General features: G+C 51.2%; 1 long non-coding RNA gene across 1 annotated transcript; it reads left to right on the top strand.

The window, feature by feature from the left end:
- Positions 1 to 1,284: 1,284 nt before the first annotated feature.
- On the top strand, positions 1,285 to 13,820 carry LOC131492558 (uncharacterized). Its single transcript, XR_009252136.1, has 2 exons — positions 1,285 to 12,462; positions 13,172 to 13,820. It is a non-coding gene; the product is annotated as an uncharacterized LOC131492558 (long non-coding RNA).
- The last annotated feature ends 313 nt before the right edge of the window (positions 13,821 to 14,133 follow it).

The raw sequence follows: 14,133 nt of genomic DNA, 5'->3' as shown, positions 1-14,133 counted from the left end.
CTGCAGTGAACATAGGAGGGCGGCTGTCTCTTCCAGACCTTGATTTCGGTTCTTTTGTATGTATACCCGGAAGTGGGATTCCCGGCTCATATAGTAGCTCTAGTTTTCATTGTCTGAGGAGCCTCCGTACTGCTCTCTGTAATGGCTGCACCAGTTGATGTTTCTAGCAACAGTACAGAAGGCTTCTCTTTTCTCTACATTCTTGCCAAGACTTGTCTTTAATTTTTATTGTTTTTTAAACAGCCATCCTGACATGTGTGAGGGGGTTTTGGTTTGCATTTCCCTGATGATAAGTGATGTGGAGCATTTTTTTCTTGCACCGGTGATTAGCTGCATTTTAGATAGGGGGAAATGGAAGCTCCCAGGGGTAAAGGGGGACCCTTCCCAGGGTCACACTGTCAATTAATGATGGACCTGGAATTCAAATGTGACCCTGGCAGTGTCACCATTATACTCCACCCTGTGCCCTATCTCAACGCCCACCCCCGCTATAGGCTGAATGTTTGTGTCCCCCCAGATCCGTATGTTGACATCCTAATGGCCAGTATGATGTCACTGGGAGGTGGGGCCTTTGGGAGGTGCTTAGGTCACGAGGGTGGCACCCTCATGAGTGGCATTAGTGTTCTAATCCTGCGCGTGCCCCATCCCGTGAGGATGTAGTGAGCAGGTGGCAGTCTGCAAGCCCAGAGAGGGTTCTCACCAGAGCCTGATCACACGGGCACCCCTGATCTTGGACTCCCATCCTCCAGAACTGTGAGAAAATAGATGTCTGTTGTTTGTAAGCCTCCCAGCCGGTTATTTTGTTATAGCAGCCGAAATGGATTAAGACACCCCTCCGAGTTAATTAGGACAGTCAGTGGGCCAGTTAGCTGGCCCAGGCAGGGGAGAAGGCAACACTTTAATTCAGGCTGAGTCCTAAAGAGGGGGAAGGCATGGGTGGGAGCAACAAGGGGGGGAAGGTGCAGGGAGAAAGGCCGATCAGGATGGCAAGAGGGATGGGAGGCGGCGGTAAGGGGGTGGGGGATGTGGCTGGAGGGAAGCAGGGCCAATGTCTGGGGGAACGACACGGAGGGCTGCTGTCCTGGGAAGGCGTGAAGCTTGACCGAGGGCACGCGTGGGTCCTGGACTTATGAAGGGTAATGGTGTTGCAGAGACAGGCACAGTTCTAAAGGAGCCCTCAGAGTGAGGCAGGAAGATGGAGAGGCTGTGGCTCCATGTGGAACTAATCTGAGTCTCCGCAGGGCTGCGTGGGGGTGGGGGGTGGGGTGGGGGGGATCTGGAAGAAGCTGATACAGGGCCACGTTCTGAAGGGAGGCTGGACGCCACGGCAACCCTCTTGCTCACATCACGGTAGCCATTCCCATGATCCCGTGCTGCCGTGTGGGGAAGGAGTACATGAGTTTAGTGGAGCCATTAGGAGGTTCCTTCACTGCTCCAGGGGAGGGGTGATGGCGAGGAGGTGGCCCAGCATTTGTAACAGATGCTGAAGATAAAGCCGTCCTTGCTGATGTCAAGCGTGAGGGGAAAAGGGGATAGTCAAGGATGACCGGTTGCTTTGCTCTGAATAGGGGTGTCGTTTACTGAAGTGAGGAATGGAGGCACGGGAGTCGGTAGCTCCTTGGCGATGCAGAGGCTAGAGGTACACGTCTGAGGATCATCAGGAAGAAGTGACATTTCGGACGACAGAGGGAGAGCCCTTGGCCCCAGGATTGGTTCCCTGGGTCTAGATGACTCTTGAGGACTTTTTGCTACAAAGGAAAGCAGAGAGATGCGGAGGGTTGAATTGTGTATCCTTCGTCCCCCAAAAGATGTTGAAGGGTTTCGAACTTTTTTTAAGGTTTATTCATTTTTGAGAGACAGAGACGGAGTGCAAGCAGGAGAGGAACAGAGAGAGAGGGAGACAGAGAATCCGAAGCAGGGTCCAGGCTCTGAGCTGTCAGCACAGAGCCCAATGTGGGGCTCGAACCCACAAACCATGAGATCATGACCTGAGCTGAAGTCAGACACTTAACTGACTGAGCCACCCAGGCGCCCCAAAAAATGTTGAAGTCTTAAGGTCCAGAACCCATGGCTGTGACCTCTTTTGGAAGTAAGGTCTTTGGAGATGAGGTCATTAGGATAGGCCCCAACCCAACCTGATTGGTGTTGTTCTAAAAAAGAGGGTTTGGACCCAGAGACACAGAGGCAGACACCTACAGAGAGAAGATGAAGTGAAGGGACACAGAGGGGTGACGGACATCGACAAGGCAACGAGAAAGGCCTGGAACGGATTCTCCCTCCCAGCCCTTAGAGGGAACCCAACACTGACACCTTGATCTTGGACTTCTGGCCTCCAGAGCTGTGAGACAATACGTTTCCGTGGTTCAGGTGGTCCAGTCTGTGGTCCTCTGTTACAGCAACTTTAGCGGCTGACGGTGGGAGGTATAGCTGAGGTGGATGTGGACTTTACTGCAGGTCTGTAACCAGGGGTGGGGGGGTGGAACGACATGCCTGTAGGAGGAGGGGAACGATCCGGGCTCGAGGGAAAAATGGGGCATGTGGGAGAGCGAAGGGGTGGCTCTCTGAAAAGACCAGGTTCTGTGCATCTTGGGCCTTTGCACACGTGGCCCCCGGGCCTCACTGGATGGGCTGCCCCTCCAAGGGACCCGGAACTGCCCCCCTGTGCTCCGGGCACCCTCACTGCTGCCCCATCTCTGCACTTCCCACCCACCGCCCAGTGCTCTGGGAGGGACCAGGACTCGGGACGCTGAGCCTAACAGAGTCCGGCCACAGGAGGGGCTCTGCGAACACGCTTTCAGCAAATGAATGTGAATCCTTCGGGAATGTGTTTGTCCACGGGGCGCTGGTTTTAGAACTCATTTTGGAAATTGGTCCTGGCACGTCCCCGTCTCTCCAGACCAACGTTGATTTTGTCCTGTGTTTACTGAATGCTTTGGGGGGTTATAAATCTGGAGACAGCTCCACCAGGAACTTTTCACTGGGGCAGACCCTGTGAACTGTGTAACCTTGAGCAAGCTACTTAACCTCCATGACCCTTGGTTTTTCCATTAGTCAAATGGGGCAAAGCGCTGCCCTTTTTCTGCCTCACAGATGTGGATGTGGTGGCTCCAGCTAAGTTCTGAAGCAGAAGCTTGGGTGTGTGGATGCATCAGTCTTTGAGGGCCCTAAATGAAAGGCACAATCAGTGGGTTTCTCGGAGAAGAGCTGGCATGTGTGCATGTAAAGAGGGGGAAGGTTTAGTCCCTCGGTCCTCTTTATCCAGAGCTCTGAAGTTTTAAAAGTTTTCAATAAAGAAAGTCGAATGGTGGCAAAGTGCACATAACGTTTACCCTCTTAACCGTTTCTGAGTGTGCGGTTCTGTGGGTTGAACTTCCTCACGTGGTGGTGCCATTATCACCCCCATCCAGAATTTTTTCATCATCCGCAGCTGAAAGTCGGCACCCATTAAATGGTAAGTCTGCATTCCTCCCCTTCCCCCTCAGCCCCTGGCAACCACATTCATACTTTCTGTGTTTATGCATTTGCTTCCTCTAGGGGCCTTGTCTGAGTGGACTCACATGGCATTTATCCTTCTGAAACCGGCCTATCTCACTTAGCGTAATGTCCTCAAGGTTCATCTAGGTAGCCTGGGTCAGAATTTTCCTCCTTTTTAAGGCTGAACACTATTCCATTGTATGGATGTACCATGCTTGGTTCATCCATTCATCCATCGATGGCCATTTGGGTGCTTTCACCCCTTGGCTGATAGGAATTCGCCTTCAGAAATCTGAGCTGTACGTTACGGCTTGACTTCTACGTACGTCTCATTGTCCATCCGTGGCTTCCTTAGCCTTCTTGTTTGATTCATCTCAGTGTGTCAGAAACCCGGACTCATCTGGGCTCTTCTGCACTGTCTATGCTTTTAACTTTTTTTTTTTTTTTTTTTTTTTTTTTTACATTTCCATGAGGCCTTTTTGAGAGAATTAAACATTAGATAATTTAAGGTATTATGGTTTTGGAGTTAAGGCCACTTTGGTGCATTTTTCCCCCCCAGAGGATCATCTGTTTTATCTCCACTTGACTTTTTCAAAATGCTGGAACTGTCTTTTGATTGAACTTGAAGATTTTTCTTTTTTTTTTCCTTGACATTTATACTACCGAAGGTGGAGAAATAAGGCCTTTGCTTATTAACAAAATGAATGCGTCTCTTTCCCCCATGGGAAATTGAAAACAATTTAGAGAATAGAGTAAACTTCAGATTTTCCTGTGATGTGAATTTGGGTGACCTTTCCTTGAGGTAAGATTTAAGGGAGATCTAGCTGGGCTTGACAGACAGTGATGGAGCCAGGTGCCTCCGGATTTCACCTTCGCTCACCGTTGTTCTTTCCAACTGGAAGCACCTTCCCCCCCCCGCCCCCCGCCCACTCGTCTGGGCTCTTCCGGCATCAGCAGAGAGAGCACAGCTGAGGCCCAGAGAGGTTCAGTGTATTCGCGAAGGTCACCCAGGGAGCTGGTGACCAAGGGAAAGCAGGGCTCAACCCAGGGGCCCTCATGATGCAGCAGTGGACCCCTGCTCCAGACAGTAAATTCTCAGAGGCAGTGGTGGTTTATTGTTCGGTATCTTCTCTCTTCCTTTTCACTCGTATATGCCAGATGTGCTTGGGGAAATTCCCCGTTAGACCAGCGCATAGTTAACACCTCCTTTGTCTGACCGTGTCACATGTTCCCCCTCTGGAGATGGTGGGGGCCCGGAGTTTCCAGCCAGCTTGATCTAGAGCCATGGCCTGTGGCGCGATGTTGGTGGCCGGTGCTGGAGAGGCCTGCCTGCCATGTGCCCGTCCTTGCCCGGGAGTGGGAAGTAGAGAATAAACAAAGCAAAGACACCGTGTTGGAAATAGGACTGCAGAGCTGAGAAGACGCTTAGAAGAGTGGCCTTGGGCCAGCTCCTACTCTCTCTAGGTAGGCCAGGAATGCTGGGCCCAGAGCAAGGGGACAAAGCAGTGGAAAGAAGGAAAAAGAACCGTCCAGCACCAGGGCACCCTCCTACCTGGTCTAGTTAGCGAAGCAAAAGGATACTCCCTAGCCCCAGATAAAAGTGGATCAGAACTCAGAAACACTTGTGACTAAAATTTGTGCTTCTTTGGGCAAGCATCTCCAAAACCAAATCTCCTATCCTCCTCAGCATCCCTTTTCTTAGGTGAGAAAGCAACTCAGAGGACCCTTAAGAGAACGGGTTTGTTTAAGCACATCACAGGGAGTGAGCAGGGCTGAGGTAGAACGCCCCCTTTTCCCAGCTGGGTGCCGAATGTACTGTTTGGCACCAGGGATTAGTTTCCCAGTTTGAGCAGAAGATCAGATCCTGAAAGAGGACAGAAGGTCAAAGGTCACACCAGTCAGGGAGGGAGGAAAACAAAACAAAAACAGGAAGTGGCCCGCTCAGGGATTTTCCATGGGAAGGCTGGAAAACATATCCGGACTTAAAGAAAAAAAGGAAGACAACGGGGCACCTCCGAATCTTCTGGAAGCCTCTTGAGATGTTGTTGGAACTGTTGTCAGTAGGAGCCAGCTTGATGGAAGCATGGAAGGGGACCAGGACACCCGGTGGGAGCCCCAGTCCTGGACTCACATTGGCTCATCACCAGATCTTTCATTGCCTCTGTCCTCCTTTTGGAAGGAGAGTTTTCATCTCTTGTATCCCTTGGAGAGGTGTGTTCATGTGTGTCCTAATGTTGAGGCATGAAAAGGGGTCTATAACCCAGAAAACATCCCCACCTCTAAGCAAGCGTCCACAAGGGGTGTTTCTGATGTATATGGGCATGTTGTCTTTAGAGCGAATGTCATATTAATGGAAAAACACCTGCCTCTCACATTTAAGACTAACTGACTCAGTCCTTTTGCTACCAAAATTTGCAAAGGTCAAGGCCAGAGAGGGGGCTGGGCAAGGCTGAGGGAGGCTGTCCTGCCATCTTCTCTCAGTTTCAGTTCTGCCCCTCCCTCTCTGTCCTAATCAGGGCAGGGACAGACTCCCCGAGAGAACCACTCTGTCCTCTCCCTCCTCGTCTCTGCCTTCTCAGCATGGGTCAGGGGCTGTCGGGCAGGAGAGTGACAGGTCCTGCATGGAGGTCCAACAGAGGAAAGACTCCCTGTTGTTTATAAATCTCACCTTTTGTACGAGAGCAGGGGACAAATATCCTGGATCCCCATCCTGTGCTCTGTGCAGTGGCCACCCCCTCCCTCACAGGGCCTGACTCAATGGGTGCTGTGCTCAGCCCTGCTTCCTGATTTGAATCGAGGAGTCTCCTTGCCAACAACTGAAAGGGGGGAAAACAGTCCCCAGTCCTTCGTGGCCGTGTTCTGTCTTGAGATCTTGTTTTAGTTCCTAGTTAATCAAGGAATCAGAATTTGATGTAAAAAGAGAAGAATATGCCAGTGTGTTTCTAACGCCCCACATGCAAATGAGCCCGTAAAGTATATCGCAGGCAGCCACCGGAGGTCAAAGGTCACCCTCCACGTCTGACAATTATTTTGCTCAAAATAAACGGTGAGCAGGACTGCAGGAAATGAGTTGCGGCAACCTCAATTCATGTGTGAAAGTTTCCAATTAAGAATTCAAAGAACTTGTTGTTTAATGAAAAAGTGAAACAAATTCCCTTTGTGTGTTTCCCCACTTCCTTGGTGGTCCCTGGCAAAGAGCCGGGTCCGCAGGAATATGGCCGTCTTTCAGTTCACCTGATAAAAGAGGGAGCTTGGCAAGTGATTATATGACCAGAAGCAAAACGTGAAGTAAGGGGAAGGTAGTTGATCAGATCCTCTGGCTTGGGGTTGGCAAAGCACCGCCTAGGCCAAATATGGCCCACAGCTTATTTTTGTCAATAAAGTTTTATTGGAACACAGCCATGCCCATTTGTTCCTGTATTTTCTGTGACTGCTTTTGCAGTACAGGGGGCATGGGAGCTGTATGAGGGAGCTGAATAATTGGGACAGAGAGACCATATGGCCTGCAAAGCCAAAGTATTTGCTTTCTGTAAAATTTCTGTACAGAAAGTTTGCCAACCCACCGTCTAGTTCATTGGTTCTTAATTTTTGTTGCACAGTGAGATCCCTTTGAAACTGTGATGAAAACTTTATACACACCGCCTTATAGAAAAATGTATGACATCTTTGTTAAGAATGCCTACATGTAACTCTAACTAGACCCTTCTCCAGAGCCTGGGATCAAGGTAGTCCATTCTGGACCCCTCACAGGAGGAGTTTCTGAAGGTACGAAGGACACCTTCTGCTACTATCCACCTCCACCCACGTGCTGGTCCCAGTTGTGATAAAGCATGAAGAACCTCAGATTGCAGGTCAGGGGACACAAGTTCTCTTCTGGGCTCCGTCACCCTTAAGCTGTGTGACCTTGGGCAAGTCACTTCACTTTCTCCGTGCCTTGGTTCCCTCACGTGTCAAATGCGAGGTCCAGAAGAGATACTTAAGAAAAAAAATTGTTTTAATTGAGGTATAATTGACATGTAACATTGTATTGGTTTCAGGCCTACAGCATAACAATTTGATATTTGTGTATCTTGTAAAATGGTCAACACAGTAAGTCTAGTTAACATCTGTTACCACCCAGCGTTAATTTTTAGATTTACGCCCTTGGTAACTTACAGGTCACCATGTTGTCTCTTGTACCCCATGACTTGCCTATTTCATAACTGGGCGTTTGTACCTCTTGACCCCCTTCATCTTTCCACCTGCCCCTCTGGCAGCCCCTTCCTCCTCTGGCAATCACAATTCTGTTCTCTGTATTTATGATTTTCATTTTGTTTTGTTGGTTCCCTTGTTTTACTTTTTAGATTTTGTGTCCAAGTGATATCATACAGTATGTGTCTTTCTCTGTCTGACTTATTTCACTTAACGTAATGCCCTCAAGATCCCTCTGTGTTGTCACACAGATCTTATTTTTTATGGCCAAGTAATATTCTGTTGTGCGTGTATCTATCTATCTATCTATCTATCATCTTCTTTATCCCTTTATCCATCAATGGACACTTAGATTGTTTCTAGAATAGATGATCTGCTTAAAGCTCTTTCTGGTTTTAGATTTCTATGCTCTTCCAGGGTCTCCTGGAATTTATTTCTGGAGCTGAGTAGATAAAGTGTTGTGATTCATATACTTTCAAAACATCTGAAATCCCTTGGCAACATAGACCTGTCTGGGTGGCACTGAAATCTGGGATTTGATGACCACGCTGGATATTTGGCACCTGCGGGAGAAGACCCTCACATGCCCCGGCCTTCACCCAACCCTGGCCAGCCATCCTGATAAATCGAGTACACACAGGGGCTGCTCAAAAAAGCACAGGTGGACCCAGTTCAGCCCATCAGAACTCAGGGGAAACAAGGTAGAACCCAAGGTCTCTTTTTTTGTTTTTAAAGTTTATTTATTTATTTTGAAAGAGAGAGAGTGAAGGAGCACGAGCAGGGTAGGGGCAGAGAGAGAGAATCCCAAGCAGGCTCCACACTGTTAGCACAGAGCACCCGGTGCGGGGCTGGAACTCACAAACCAGGAGATCACGACTGAAATCCAGAGTCGGATGCTTAACCGACGGAGCCACCCAGGCTCCTGGAACCCAAGGCCTCCTGGTAGAATGATCTGCAATAACACCTTCTACCAGAACGAGCACATGCAGCTTCTCTGGGACAGATACTGCCCGCCAGGAAGACAGGTTTTGCTTTTGGATCGCTTTGGGTTTGAAAAAGGAAAATAAATACATATTTTCACTGATCCTAAAAATACTTCACGTTGCTTGTAGATAATTTTAAGAAATACAGAAAATGTGAAAAAAAGGTGAAATGTTACGCTGAAATCCACCTCTGCAGAGACGAGCATTGCTAACAACTTGATAAACCTCCCAGATGTATTTTATGCATGCATACCATCAACACACGGTTACATAAATGGGCTGTATGTGTTTTGTCTTCTACGTGTCATTTGCCAAAGTGATTTGTGCTGATATTGTTCTGTGGCGTTGGAGGTAGAGTTCCAACATTATTTGTAACGGCCGCACGGTATTTCATTGGACGTACTATAATGCACGGGCTCATTCACATCTAGGTTTTTCCGGTTTGTGTGCGTGTGTGCTCTCTTCGTACTTAGATCTTGTGCGTTTTGCTGCTTGTTCAGCTGAGGAGCAATTCCTTGTGTTGAAATCCGGGAGTCAAAGGCCGCTCCTTAATAACTGGAATGCACAGGGTGAAACTGCCTCCAGAAGATGTGTAGCACTCTGTGTCCACCAGCACGGAGGAGAGCCATCCGTTCCCACTCTCTGGCCAACACTGACTGTTGCCGTTGTGGATATTTAGGGTCTTGGCCAACGTGATAGGTTAAAAGTGATCTTGTCGCGTAGCTTTGCATTTCCAACATCGTTTTGGTTTTGAATGGCACTGTCTGTGATTAAGCAGAGGTGAAGGTAATGACTTCATATCGGGTTCTGAGCCTGGCGTGAGAGCAGACGTATACCATTCAGAGGAGCCCGGAGCCCCCACCGAAGAGCTGGATGCTCTTTGAGGCCCATAATCCTTCACTGACTTACTTAATCACAGGCTCACTTGCGGCTACTTTTGGGCACCTGCCTAGAAGGCCACAAGGTTCTGGTCATGAAGGGGCCTGGATGACAGGGAGGACATCCGTGCCATAATTTTGAGGCTCTTTGCAGGCAGAGAGCTGGCCCCCTGTGTCCCGCTCGTGGCTCCGCTCGATGCCACGTCCACTGACGGCATCTCCCTTGGTCTGAACGGATCTCCCCACCTCTCTCCCGAGACTGGCTTTAGCTAATACAACCAAGAAATCCTCTGGAAGAGTCAGAAATGCCCGGGGCTGCCCGTGACATAGTGCAAAGGGTGGATCGGAGAGTGGAGGGCAGCCACCAGGGACGATGGTGGAGAAGCTGAGTGCGTGGAGCGACAGGTCTGTCCCGCAGCCTCCGCTGTGGCCTCAGGCCAAGATGGGCGGCTGGGGCAGAAGGGGGCTGCAGCAGGGAGCCCTTCCTTCTAGGTCTGGTGCTCAGTGGTTTCCTGCTCTGCTGAAGGGCCGTTGCTCGGTGGTGATGATTCATGGCATTTGGACACTGTGGCCGTGTTCTGAACAGGGAAGTGAAAAATAGCACAGCCGAGGGCAGTGCAGGGCAGGGCAGGGGCTGTCACAAGATGGGAAGCTTTCCTTTGGAAAATGCAGGGGGCGGGGGCGTCACAGCCAAGTTGGTGGCAGCGGTTCCCGCCGTGTGAGTGTGGCCCCGTTTGCTCTTCTTCTGGGCATCAACTTTTCCAAGTGTCGGCCACTAAGTTGTCCCTCGGAAGTGGCTGCTGGTCTTGGCCGAGCCGCTGTGAGGAGGAGGAAGTGGACGGGTGATTCAGTGAGTGTCAGCTTCCTCTGTGACTCGGGATTGGATCCGTTTCTTAGGGTGGTGCCAGAGGGCCTGTGTGGCTTTGAAATTCTCTGCCACTGGCGGTGGCCCTCCCTTGACCCCTTTTGAACGAGTAAGGGGATTCAGCTGGATTCTGCAGCCTCCCGCGAAGTTGGGCAGGCCCTTCTGACTTGAGGCCTTCCCGTGGCTCCGGCCGACAAAGATCAGTGACGGGCTGAGCTGAGGCCTCTGGTGGGTCTGTGTGCGTGTCAGGAGCTGCCTCGTATTTGGGAACTGGATTGCGAGAGCAGCTGGGATCTGAGGGGCCCAGTCCCGGCAGGTGTTAGACTGAGGGAGGAGGCAGTTCAACTGCCCGGAGCCACCAGCTCTCCTGGAGGCCATTTGTCCACGTAGCCAGTGGACGACAGGAGACGGCCAGATGCACAGCTGCTTCCTTCCCACGAGGAGAGTCATGACTGGCTTTTTCTTCCGGAGCACCGAGTTTTCCATGGATCTGTCGTTAGCGCGCAGCCTAAGCCGCCATTGCTGCCCTCGCCTGAAACCTGTTCTAAGAAGCACTTCAATCATCCAGGTCCTCACCTCTGCCTAAGAGTCCATAGTCCTAAAAGCACTGACTTGGTAAAGACTGAAAAACCCTCTCAAAAAATGCTGCAGGGGCTTCTGTATTCGAATGCCTTCCATCACCTTGGAGAACAGCCTCCGCTTCCGGGTCAGTTCTGTCCCACCTCTTCCCCCCTCGGTCCCCTCCTGTTTCTGTGGCCAGAACAGAGGTCAGCTGGTCTTACTCAGGCAGGATGGCCAGCATCCAGTCACTGGTGTATTTAATGAGGACTCTAGTATTAGTCACACGCACAGAAGTGCAGCTCAAACCAGTCGGGGCTTCCAGAAAGGAGCTCTGTGTGACAACTGTACAAGGGGGGAGGGGCCCGAGGCACTTGCAGCTGGGACCTGACCCTGCTGGGTGCTCTGTCCTTTCTCTCACATCATCTTCCAGCAAAACAGTGATTTTGATCTCTTTGATAAGCTTTCTCCACACGGAATGTGCACGATTGCAGTTTGCTTATCACACCTCACAGCATCACTGCCAGAGAGGGGCTGGGAGTTCCAAAGTTCCAGAGAGAGGCCTCGATGGCCTTCGCTGGGGTCAGATGACCATCACTGACTCAATCACTGTGGCCAGGGAAGGATCTCTGAGCACATGGCTGTTTCGCATTTGGACCCTATGATTAGCGCTGCGCTAAGCAGGGGAGGCAGTATTTTCCAGAAGGAGGGGCTCCTGTCCCGGGCAGACAAACAATGGGCCCACTCCCCCGGTGTGCTGAGCTCTTCCTCACCCCCAGGCTGAGGACTCAGGCCCTCACTGCCTCCCCTCTGCCTCTCCCGGGCCAGGGGGTCCCCTCAGAACCCACTGTTTTATTGCTTAAAAATCCATAAGAGATGGGGGTTTTCTCAGCTAAGTTTTTTGCGGGGGGCGGAATACATGTCTGGGGCGGGAACTGTACGATTTTCTGAGGAGACGGCCTCGGAGGATCTAAGCAACGAGTGAAGGAACAACAAAGGGACCCTTCTCAGAAGCATGGCAAAAATGAAACCAAATAAAAACCCCATAAAAATCCCTACTGGGGCAGAGGAAATACCAGCGTGATGCTTTTGAGCCACATCTTCAGTAATAAAGGAAAGATTCAAGGATCGGCCGTTCTGACGGGATTATGTTTGGGCTTGAGGGAGAATGTGCTGGAAAACAATGAAAGGGAGTCATCCAAGCAAGGGAGGTCTGTTGGTGCGTGCATTTGTATGTGTGTTGTTGCAATTCAGGAACTGACCGATGACCAGGGTCATGGGGAGTCTGAGAGAGACACCCGACAGGAACCGGTTCAAAGTTTGTGCCCAGCCTGGGGAGATCAGATGACCGGCAGCTGGCCTGCCCCCTGCCGGCTCCCATTGATGTCGGAGGGGCTCTGACCCCCGTTTGGTCACAGAAATACCCGTTTGGAAATCTCTTTGAAGGCTGATTAAGTAAACGCTCTCGCGGCACCAACAGTAACAACTGAGTGACGTAGTCGAAGTGCTCGTGGTAAGTGGAGGAATCTCTGGCTGCCAACCTGACAGGCAACTCGCCTTTCTGTTCCTCTAACTTGGCCTCCCTGCTTCTGGTCGCAGTTTCGGGCACAGTGTTTCAAGGGGACGGGGCTGAGGATGTGGAGACTCTCACTGTCATCGCGCGGGTGGGACAGGGCCCCCAGGGACGGAGCGTTGTCCTGCCGCACAGCAGCTGGCCGCGGCCAGTGACCGGTAGTCCTCCCGGCATGGCTAACCTTTGATGTTGCTCGTGGGGTCCTTCCATCTGGTTTGTGGCCTCAGGCTGCTGTGACCCCCAGCGGGGGTGTCTCCCCGGGCCTCCCGGGGCCCGGCAGGGTGAGCGTGAAGGAAAAGTTTGGTTTTCATCCGGGAGCGCCGAGCCCCTCTCTGCGTGACGGCTCTGCTCGCGGCCTGGCCAACTGGACGAGGGCTGCCGGCCCCTCCGGACGGGGGAGTGGGGGCCCCTTCGTCACTTTACTGCCCTCGTTATCTCGGAGACCCCGTTGTCATTGGGGGTGGGGGGGGGAGCGGGCTGCCAGCCCTGGACCCAGCTATGCCTCCGTACCCGGCAGAGTTGACGTTCGTTCATTCATTTCATCCGTCATGGATCCATCCACTTACCCATTCATCCGGGGCTGTCGTTCAGTGATTCGGTTACTATGTGACCAGGTCTCCTTATCTTTTATCTTTGCTGCCTGGCACAGGGCCAAGCTTGTAGGAGGGACTCCGCACACGTTCGCTGACTTCTCTTCCTGCTTCACCTCTGTTATGGTTCACGTTCTACGTTCACGTCCATGATGTTGAAGTGCTAATCCCCAGGACCCCGGAATGTGACTGTGTTTGGAGATAGGGTCTTTAAAGGGGTAGTTACGTTAAAATGAGGTCATTTTAAGTGAAAATGAGGCCCTGAAGCAATCCTTTTAAAAAAAATTTCTTTTAATGTTTATTTTTGAGAAAGAGAGAGACAGAGCATGAGCAGGGGAGGGGCAGAGAGAGGGGGAGACACAGAATCCGAAGCAGGCTCCAGGCTCTGAGCTGTCAGCACAGAGCCCAACGTGGGGCTCAAACTCGTGAACCGAGAGATCATGACCTGAGCCGAAGTCGGATGCTCAACCGACTGAGCCACCCAGGTGCCCCCAAACCAATCCTTATAGGAAGAGGAGTTCGCAACCCAGGCACATACAAGGGGAAGATGATGTGAAGACACAGGGGGGAAGACAGCCATCGACAAGCCAAGGAGAGGAGGCTGGGACCGATCCTTCATCCAAGAAGGAGCCAACCCTGTCGACACCTTGGTCTTGCACTTCCAGCCTCCAGAGCTGTGGGGAAATAAATTTCTGTTGTTTAAGCTGTCCCAGTTTATGGTGCTTTTTTATGGCCACCCTAGCCGACTAACACAGCCTCTCCACAGGTCTGTAGAGCATGTAACCAAGTCCAAGGTGCTGTGGGACGTCCAGAGACAAAGTTGAGAAGTCTGGGAAAGAGGAACAGCGAGGGGGGCCATCCTCTGTTCACATTTTCTTCCCCCAAATCCCGCTCTCCTCCACCTCTCCTTACCTCTATCTATCCCCAACAGAAGGGGAAACAGGAGGAAATGAAATAAAGGGCTCCGCATGAGATGCCATCCTGCAGAAGGTCTGGCAACGCGTGAAAGCCCTTTAATGTA

Source organism: Neofelis nebulosa, chromosome 13, assembly GCF_028018385.1.
Source record: "Neofelis nebulosa isolate mNeoNeb1 chromosome 13, mNeoNeb1.pri, whole genome shotgun sequence".
NCBI classification, from domain to species: domain Eukaryota; kingdom Metazoa; phylum Chordata; class Mammalia; order Carnivora; family Felidae; genus Neofelis; species Neofelis nebulosa.
The sequence above is the reverse complement of the archived record's forward strand: the minus strand, read 5'-3'. Positions and strand labels throughout refer to the sequence as shown.